The sequence below is a fragment of the Arachis ipaensis genome, chromosome B01, assembly GCF_000816755.2.
Source record: "Arachis ipaensis cultivar K30076 chromosome B01, Araip1.1, whole genome shotgun sequence".
NCBI lineage: Eukaryota > Viridiplantae > Streptophyta > Magnoliopsida > Fabales > Fabaceae > Arachis > Arachis ipaensis.
The window spans coordinates 129,217,198-129,227,860 of record NC_029785.2 but is presented as its reverse complement, the minus strand read 5'-3'; the positions used below and the strand labels follow the sequence as shown (position 1 = coordinate 129,227,860).

Genomic DNA, 10,663 nt, shown 5'->3' with positions numbered 1-10,663 from the left:
CCATTCTCTATCTCTCTCTCTAACGCTTTCTCTGTCTTCTTTCTGCGATTACCGTTTGCAGAGCTGCAAGGACGTCGAGGGATCCCTCTTCGTTGTCAAAAGGTCTACTTTTTGTTCCTTTTCCGTCATCATTTTTTTTTCATATGCTTCTTGATCCGAGGTAGAGCACCATTTTAGTTATTAGTTATGATCTTGCCCCTAATATTGTAGGATTTGGGCTTGGGTATTGGCTATTAGAATTCCACTGTAGTTGTTATGTTGCACTCAATATTGTGAGTACAGTGAAATTAGTAATTATGCAAGCTGTAAATATAAGCGTTGTAGACATTATTTTGTGGGTGAGGTATATACTTTACTGCTACTGTACATGGTGGTTGAGAACTTCCAAATATCCCTATATTTAACCCTGGTCTATCTGCATAAGCAGAAAATTTGGTGTAAAATCTTTTGGGGGATTTCGAGTATGAAGTTCAGGTTCCTTATCTATTGTATAGAAATACTGCCCAAGAAGTGAATGGCATCTGGTTCTATAATGCACGTGAATGTGAAGAGGTTGCAAATCTTTTTAACAGGTAATGAAACATGGAAATGCCGAGTTACACATAGATAGTTTGCAATTTTTTTAATTATTATAATCGATATTGTGACTTATGCTTTAGTTTTACAACAAAATTTTTCTCCAATTTGTATTATTTTCATGCAATTGTGTTATTCACCTAAAATTGGCTGGTTTTCAGGATCCTTAATGCATATGCTGAGGTGCCTCCAAAGTCAAAGGTGTCTTCTACAAAGAGGTAATAATACTACTATGTTTTTATCTGGCGCCACTACCTTATCCTGTTCCCATGGATTGTGGGGATCGTATGGCTCCAATTTTTAAGTCAATTTGAGTTGTTAATGGTTTTAAAATTATCCACTCATGCCTATCCGGTAAATGTAGGTTTTCTCATTTTCGGATCCTCCCAATCTATGCAAAGCTGCGCCAGTGTTTGTACGCAGTGGAACCCCCGATGAACATAATCACGGGTACTCCATTTAGATTTCTTGTATGATTTTATAAGTAAGGATATCTTGTGTGTTGGAAATTTATTTATGTATCCCTTACAACTATTATCCACATGAGAATTTTTAAAATTGGGTCTTATCTTCTGCCTGCTTATATTATGTCTTAGTTGATGTAAAAAGCCATTTTTTCCGGTAATAAAGGGGTTAGTTTCTTTTGTTTCTTCCCCTACTATTCTAACTTTTAAGGCCTTACTTGTTTTTCATCTGAATCTAGCTATTTGTCTCATATTCGAATACAATGATTGGTAACTTGATTGGCATAGAAGATCAATATTGTTTGAGTTTTGCAGAAAGAAAAAGTTTTGTCTTGCCAATCCATGAATATATCATGGAAGTAGGTATGTGAGGGTTTTGGGTTCATTTAATTTAAGTTTATTTTGGAATCTGTTATTGTTGTTTGTTCTTTTATTTCTGAGCATGATGTTCGATATGGTTCAATTTCAACTGTTGGCTTCCTCATTTGCTTCAGATTGGAGCTATTTATCTCTTATATTTCTAATCATTGAATGATATCTTTTTATGCATTCAATTTTAAAAAATTATTATGGTAAAAAGAGTGTAAAATTCTTTAAAAATCCATCTGGTGTAATTTCAGCTGCTGGGTTCTTTTATTTTATTCTTTGTTGTTTCTCTGATCCTTTGGTCTTTATTTTCTTGGGTACCTATTTTATGAATCCATATTTTGTTTCCCTCTTTTCTGACGAGTTATGAGTGATTGGCGTGATGGATGACGATTTGCTTTTGTTGGTCTGCTTTAGTGTTTGCTTTTGTTGATTTGATTGATGATGCTAAATTAGATTAATCTTTGAATTATTGATTCCCGATTTCTTTTTGGGTATTTAACTAAATAAATAATTAGCGTTGTTGTTCTGCCTTTTTTTTTCCACCATTTGGTTCGCACTGGAACTCTTAACTTTTATTTTTTTAACTCTTAAATGATTAATTTTATGCATTTATATTTAAAAAACTTCTGTACTAAAAAGTAGAAAATTCTATAAAAATCAATCCAATGCACTTTCTTTCTATTGAATCTGTAACCACCAAATATCTCTTCTTTGCCTTTTCATATTCTCTTTTTATATTAGTTACTTTTTTATTATTTCATTCGTTATTATTATTACTAAATGCCATTTAACAAGTTCGAATCTTCTTTTGCCACATTCATTGACTAATCCTTAGCATGTTTGTGCATTTACTAGATGCCATTTGTTTAGTGTTCTCTCTTTAGGGATAAAAAAAAGAAAAATAAAAAATAAACATTATCTTATGGCATATGTAAATTTTTATGTATACTGTGATCTGTTGGTATATGAAAATATATAAGAGAGTAATTGAGTTTTTTGGAAGAAAAAATAAAGAATAAGGCTTGGTTTCAATTACATTAAATAATATTCTTCTTCAATACTTGAGCCATTGTGGGGAAATGGTCATCCACCTAGGCTTCCTTATCGTAACACTCCCCCTTGGATGACCATTTAGGATTATTGCCTCGTTAAAACCTTACTAAAGAAAAACCCAGTGGGAAAAAACCTTAGTGAAGGAAAAAGAGTACAATATCCTTTAGTGATGGGGACTGCCTCGTTAAAAACCTTGTCAAGAAAAACCCAATGGGAAAAAAAACCTAACCAAGGGAAAAGAGTACAGTCTCCCCCTCTTGTCGACATCAGTTGATGTCTCGAAATTGGCGCATCCCAATCTCATGTACCAATCTTTCAAAGGAGGATTTTGGGAGTGACTTTATGAATAAATCTGCCAGATTGTCACTTGAACGGATCTATTGGACATCAATTGTCCCTTGATTTTGAAGGTCATGAGTGAAGAAGAATTTGGGAGAAATATGCTTTGTTCTATCACCTTTGATGTATCCACCCTTAAGTTGAGTAATGCATGCTGTATTATCTTCAAACAGGACAGTTGGAGCTATCTTATGATCAATTAGTCCACATGATGACAGAATATATTGAATCAGACTCCTCAGCCAAAAACACTCGCGACTAGCTTCATGAATCGCCAGTATTTCAGCATGATTAGAGGAGGTTGCTGCTATCGTCTGTTTCGTGGACCTCCATGATATAGCTGTACCACCATATGTGAATAGGTATCCTTTTTGAGATCTCCCTTTATGTGGATCAGACAGGTATCCGGCATCTGCATAGCCAACTAGTTGTGACTTGGATCCATAAGGATAAAACAATCCCATATCAACCGTTCCATGAAGATATTAAAAAATTTGTTTGATTCCACTCCAATGTCTTCTGGTTGGAGAGGAACTATACCTTGCTAGTAAATTCACCGCGAATGATATGTCAGGTCGCGTATTATTAGCAAGATACATTAGTGCTCCAATGGCACTAAGATATGGTACTTCAGGACCAAGGATATCTTCATTTTCTTCTTTAGGACGGAATGGATCCTTTTTCACATCCAAAGATCTTACGATCATTGGGGTACTTAATGGATGTGACTTATCAGTATAAAATCTTTTCAAGATCTTTTCTGTGTATGTTGTTTGATGAATAAAGATCCCACCTTTTATATGCTCGATCTGCAGGCCGAGACAAAATTTAGTCTTTCCAAGATCTTTCATCTCAAACTCTTCTTTTAGAGTTTTTATAATTGTTGGAATCTCTTCAGGAGTCCCAATGATATTTAAATCATCAACGTACACAGCAATTATAATGAACCCAGATGTAGTTTTCTTTATGAAAACACATGGGCAGATATCATCATTCTTGAATCCGTTTTTGGCCAGATACTCAGTAAGACGATTATACCACATTCGTCCAGATTGCTTTAGACCATATAAAGATCAACTGAGTACAACCCTTGCGAATATTCATTGGATGGTTTAGATATCTTTTGTCCTTCAGGGACTTTCATATAGATATCCCGATCTAATGAGCCGTACAAATAGGCTGTTACCACATCCATTAAATGCATATGCAGTTTATGATATGCAGATAAACTGACCAAACAACGTAATGTTATCGCATCCACTACGGGGGAATACGTTTCTTCATAATCTATACCGGGCCTTTGTGAAAAATCTTGTGCCACAAGTCGGGCTTTGTAGCGCACAACTTCATTTTTCTCATTTCGTTTTCTCACAAATACCCACTTATATCCAACAGGTTTTACATCTTCAGGTGTACGGACTACATCTCCAAAGACTTCACGTTTTGCTAGTGAGTCTAATTCAGCCTTCATGGCTTCTTTCCATTTTGGCCAATCATTCCTTTGTCGACATTCTTCGACTGATCTTGGCTCAAGATCCTTACTTTCATGCATGATATCTAATGCCACATTATATGCAAATATTTCATTGACAATTGTCCTATTTCGGTTCCATTTCGCTCCTGTAAAGACATAATTTATCGAGATCTCATCATTTTTACAATTTTCAGGTACCTGAACGTCTTCTGGCATTATATCAGAATTTTGGACAACTGCAGGTGTCTCTACTATGTCTTTTTCAATAGGAATATTATTTACCTCTTTTCTCTTTCGAGAATTTTTGTCTTTGGAACCGACAGGCCTGCCACGCTTCTGGCGTGAATTTGCTTCAGTGGCTACTTGTCCTACTGGGACATCAATTCGAATTGGGACATTTTCCGCTGGTATATAAGATTTAGTTATCCTCTTTATATCGGAAAATGCATCAGGCAATTCATTTGCTATTCTTTGCAAATGTATAATCTTTTGAATTTCCAGTTCACATTGCCCTGATCGAGGATCTAAATGCATCAACGATGATGCATTCCAATTAAGTTCCTTTTCAGGAAGCTTATTCTCTCCCCCTAATGTTGGAAATTTTGATTCATCAAAATGACAATCCGCAAACCGGGCTTTAAACACATCACCAGTTTGTATCTCAAGATACCTCACTATAGAGGGAGAATCATATCCAACATATATCCCCAATTTTCTTTGGGGTCCCATTTTGGTGCGATTAGGTGGTGCAATGGGAACATATATCACACACCCAAATATTCTTAAATGGGAGACATTTGGCTGCTGGCCAAAAGCTAATTGCATAGGAGAGAACTGATGGTAACTCGTTGGCCTCAAACGAATAAGTGCTGCGGCATGTAAAATAGCATGCCCCCAAACCGAGGTTGGGAGATTTGTTCTCATAAGCAAGGGTCTAGCAATTAATTGGAGGCGTTTAATAAGTGATTCCGCTAACCCATTTTGTGTGTGAAATAGCATGTAAAATAAGCAAGGGTCTAGCAATTAATTGGAGGCGTTTAATAAGTGATTCTGCTAACCCATTTTATGTGTGAACATAAGCTACTGGATGTTCAACACTTATTCCATTAGCCATACAATAAGCATCAAAAGCTTGGGAAGTAAATTCACCAGCATTATCAAGACGAATTGTTGAGAGTTTTCAATAATTCTTTTCATCATGGTTGTTCCCGGATGACCCAATCGGTCGTGCCAAGTTATGAATTCATTTGGTCTAGTAAACTTCTGGTTTACAGTGGCATGTGATTCAATTGCACTAATCTTGGTATAATACAACCCAGATGAAAGTGAGGGTAATTTTTCTAATATAACTTTCTTATTTTAAACATGAGTTGTGATACATAAGTACTCATGATTTTCCTCATTCATAGTCTCAATATGATATCCATTTCGGCGAATATCTTTAAAGCTCAACAAGTTTCTTCGAGACTTGGTAGACAACAGTGCATTATTTATTATAAATTTTGTTCCTCCAGGAAACAAAATTATAGCTCTTCCGGAGCCTTCTATCACGTTGTCTGAGCCAATAATAGTATTAACATATTCCTCTTTTGGCACAAGATGGGTAAAATATATATCACTTTTGAGAATAGTGTGCGAGCTTGCACTATCCGCAAGGCATACATCTTCATTACATATCCTTGCCATTCTCTAGATGTATAAATAGAAGACTCTAGTATTAAAATAATTAGCTCAATAATAATTTATAGATATATAATAATATTATATGTTATAATGTATATATATATACAAAGATAGAAAGGAGTATAAAAAGTAAAGAGAGAGAGAATTACATAAATATATATATAAAGATAGAAAGGAGTATGAAAAGTAAAGAGAGAGATAATAGAATTTGCTTTTATTATTGCTATGTGTATAAAGGGAGAGAGAATAATATTCAGTTGTTGTTGTGTGTCTTTCTCTAAGGCAAAAGCCTCTATTTATAAGCGTATGTGATGGAAGATTGTCAAATTACATTAAATAATATTCTTCTTCAATACTTGAGCCATTGTGGGAAAATGGTCATCCACCTAGACTTACTTATCGTAACATTTGACAAATAAGGTATAGATAAAAATATTATGTTTAAAATATTAAAATAGTATATTTTATGTCCATCCTAATAAAAATATAATCATATATTCTCTCTCTCTCTCTCTCTCTCTCTCTCTCTCTCTCTCTTCGAAACCCTAATGTCTCAAAGTTCTCTCTATCCATCCCAAACACAGCAGCGGCAGAATGAGCAGAGGAAGAGGGCGATGAAGACTCATAGCCGAGATGGGCTATAATGAGGCAGAGGACAGGTCGAGACTTCTCCTCCTGAGGCTGTGACTATCCCTCTCAAATGCAGCAGCGGCGAAATGATCAGAAAAAGAGGGCGATGAGGAGTCAAAGAGGCAAGATGGACTATAACGGGGTCGAGGAGGGCTCGACGGGAAGGGAGTTCTCCCTCTGAGGCGGTGAGTGTGACCTCTGGCCGGTGTGTTCTCTTTCTCTCTGGCCTACTTCCTCTTAGGGGTTTTTTTTTTAATTTTGTTTCAGGTTTCCAAATGGAGGCATCGTGCAAGGAGCTTCTGGATCTGATCCAGCCTCTGATGAGCATAATCACCGTGCAGTTGATTGAGATTCCTTTTTTTTATTTGGAGGTGAATGATGGGTTGGCATGAACTACAAATTACTAACAGTTTTAGAATTAGAATGTAATGAATGTGTTGGTTTTGGAATGTGATTTCTCATTGGTAGTTATTGTTTGTGTCTTTGCGACTGCAGTGGAATGTGTGAGGCTCTGCAAAATGAAGCTGTTTTGGGGAGTGGTGAAATCATATGCTTCTTCAATGCTGGTGTTTTAGGTTACGCTACGAGTGTGGTACCTTTGGAAGCATCGTGCTCTGGTGAAAATTCTTTTGCCTTGCAGGATTTTGTAGGTAAAGATATCCTGTGTGTTAGAAATTTTATTTCAAAACATTTGTTTCCCTTCTTTTAGTTTGTTTCATGTGTGTGTGTGTTTGGATTTAGGTCAGATCAAAGCAGGAGCTCCTTGCAGAGGCAAGCCACTAGAAAAGTACATCTAGAACTTTTTCTTACTTCTTATGCTGATGGAATATAGTGCACTGTTATTTCTTCACCTAAAATCTTATTTTGATTTGTTTAAGCTGATTTGCTTCATTTTATCTTTTTGTTTTAATTTAATTGTTGTTTTTGTTGCTGAGAACGTTGCATATGGTTATGTTGTTTGCTTGCTTTATTGGTTTGTTGAACTATAGACTGTAGATCTAGCATCATATAGTTATGTTACCTTAGCTTCCTTATAATTGTGGTTAATGGGTTATAGTTGTGCCCTACTTATTGATGGAGGGAAAGAACTTTTAAGATTTTCAATTAAAAGATAAAATAACTTCTCAATTTATGGGAAAAAGATGATCTTTTTATTCTTTGTTCTGTGTTTTCTGTCTGCATGGACGTTTTCTTTGTTGAAGAGATTGCTTTTGTGTCAAGTTAATTACTTTTATTGATCCAACAATGTGTGAGCTTCTTTTTCAATTCTTTGAACATTGATACATGAAAATTTCATTTTTATCATTGTACAATTTTTATAGGTTGCAAATACTCAGATGTGGCATATTCAAGGTCTTACACTATGTGAACAACATCTGATTTCAACAGATATGATGAGTAGGCAATACTCTTTGGTGAATCTGTGAGAACATGCAAATAAAACACAATTTGAGTCCAAGGCATTTGATGTAAGTATTTCTGCTACTTTTTAATTGCTTTATTGATTTATTTTTACTATTCTAAAATCTTAAGCTAAGCAAATGAATTCAATCATATAAAAGAAACAATGCAGCAACATTTTTTAATATAAACAAGTGTTATTATTCTTACTCTTTTGTTACTACTTTCTATAAATTAGCATTCAATCTAAACACATGGTTATTACTTGATCATATTTTCAGTTATATAAATAATACTCACTAAATAAAGGAATGCTGGAAAATTTTATGAATGAAGCTCATGAGAAATTGAAGGTTTGTTCATTTGCTACTTGTTTTGATTTCGTCATTCATAAGTATCTTTGTAAGGGGATAAGTTATATTGGTTAGTGTAATTTGAACTTACTAGTCTTATTAATTCATATGTTTCTTTGCTAATCTTTTTTTATTTAATTTTTTCATTCTGTTTGAATTTAATTTTCAATTCTTTTTTTTCTATTTTTCTTAGGTGTTTAAAGTATTTTTTGATATAAAATTTATTTGATTTCTTTGCTTAGAAGATTCCCCAGGCTATTTCTTGCATGTATGTTAGTAGTAATTATTTAATAACCCTTCTTGATGTCCAAAATCAAAGAATTTAAGTAATTTATACACTATCTTCTGTAAATTTTGATTCTAACTGGTTTAATATTTTTTGGCCATTAAATTTATAGTCTCTCACTTTTTTTAATCTGAGATGAAATTTATTTTATTACTTTGTTTTTTGGTCTCTCTAGCAAAAAGGAACAATAGGGGGAGTTGGATGAATTTTTATAGTTTCAAAGCCTGAGATCAGGATTTTTCTTATTTGCCTCTGAATTCTTTTTATCGTCTCTAATTTGGTTCAATAGTTAGTCTTATGCAATGTGGTCTTCGTTTCTTTTTTCTTGAATGAAAATAAAAAATTGGTTGGTGATTGAATATTATGGAACTCCCATTTGTATTGGTACAAAAATATTCATGATTTGTTCAATTAAATTTGACAATCAGTTACTATCTGATTGGAATTCGGCTAAATATTTGTGCAAGTGATATATATTAGATACACGCGTGGAAGAAAAGAACAAAAAGCAAAATTGATACTGATATTATCGGGTATGTGCGTTGGGCCTTTTGTATTGGAATAATTTAGCAATGATATTACTTCCTCTCAAAAACATGAAATATTACGGAAGAAATTATTTACTTTATATTTTTAATGCATATTTACTTTACAAATAGATGTCTTATCTATTTTTATTGAAACAATTATGCAGAAGAAGTTGGAAAGGAAATTTGTTTTTTATGGCTCTGTTATCCAAATGCTTTTGCAGAATCTAATGAAAAAGAAATGCTTGATAGAGGACAAACATGGTTCCTGAGATTGCATAAGGATATTCCTTGCTTGTACTTTATAATTAACAAAAAAGGTATCTTGCATAATTTATGATTTGAAATCATGTCCTCATTTTATTACATGCAACTTTTGTAAATTAAATTACTACTAAAACTTGAAAGGTAGATGCAATGATGAAAGTTATCTTTTTATGTCATTTCAAGACATGATCTAAACATATGGTGCTAACCTTTGCTCTTTTATATATAACTTTTGTAAATTAAATTACTGCTAAAACTTGAAAGGTAGATGCAATGATGAAAGTTATCCTTTTATGTCATTTCAAGACATGATCTAAACATATGGTGCTAACCTTTGCTCATATATATTTTTTTGCAACGATGAAACAGTTGTTTTCAGTAGCTGAAGAATTTGGTTACTCTAAATGGATTCAATTTGATATTCAAGTTGTTCAAATAAAAGTAACAAAGAACATCCTGTGTTTTGGCTTTCTTTTGATTTTAATGCATTCTCTTTTATTAAATGCCTATTGCTACTCAAGAAAATGAGAATTTATGTTGAAAAATTTTTCAATCACCGGACAAATATACAGGTTTTAAAATTATGAAGTGTAGAGTATGGAGGAGGACAGCAACTTGAGGGTTATTTGTTTTACGGCGAAGGGTTTTAGTGTGGATCACTTTCTGTAGGTAAGTTTAAGTTTCACCCGTTCTGTTTATTTTTTAAAGGTTAGCTTTTAGGATTTGCTTTCTGGCTTCGCTCATTTTGGTTTTTTCTGGTGTTATTTTGTTCCTGATAGAAACAAGAGACTGAGAGAATAATATGAAAAGTATATTATTGAGTTGTGTATGAGGTACAATATACAAGGGGTATTTATAGGTGCTAAATGAATCAAAGTAATAAAGACATAGAATCCTACAATTAATGTACAGATATGCTATATAAATATAGACGATGCTAATTGATCTAAATTGATTCTAATGATTCTCTAACATCCCCCCCTCAAACTCAAGTGGGAGCTAAGGATACCAACTTGAGTTTGGATAACAAAATTCGAAAGCGAGTCGGGTGATGAGCTTTCGTGAAGATATCAGCAGTCTGATCCAGTGTCCCAACAGCAATGAGACGAACAGCATCAATAAGGATTCGTTGTCGAACAAAATGACAATCAATCTCAATGTGTTTGGTGCGTTCATGAAACACATCATTATGTGCAATCTGAATAGCACTGCGGTTATCACAAAAAACATCAGTAGGGGAA

General features: G+C 34.0%; 2 long non-coding RNA genes across 4 annotated transcripts; both read left to right on the top strand.

Annotated features, from left to right (window-relative positions):
• LOC110263159 lies at window positions 964-7,044 on the top strand. Its single transcript, XR_002348320.1, has 2 exons — window positions 964-1,026; window positions 6,960-7,044. It is a non-coding gene; the product is annotated as an uncharacterized LOC110263159 (long non-coding RNA).
• Window positions 7,247-10,193, top strand: LOC110263423. 3 transcript variants are annotated; one of them, XR_002349064.1, is made up of 3 exons: window positions 7,247-8,057; window positions 8,271-8,342; window positions 10,017-10,193. It is a non-coding gene; the product is annotated as an uncharacterized LOC110263423 (long non-coding RNA). The 3 variants fall into 3 exon arrangements; XR_002349066.1 differs by having other exon boundaries at window positions 10,012-10,193; XR_002349071.1 differs by lacking the exon at window positions 10,017-10,193 and adding an exon at window positions 9,323-9,450.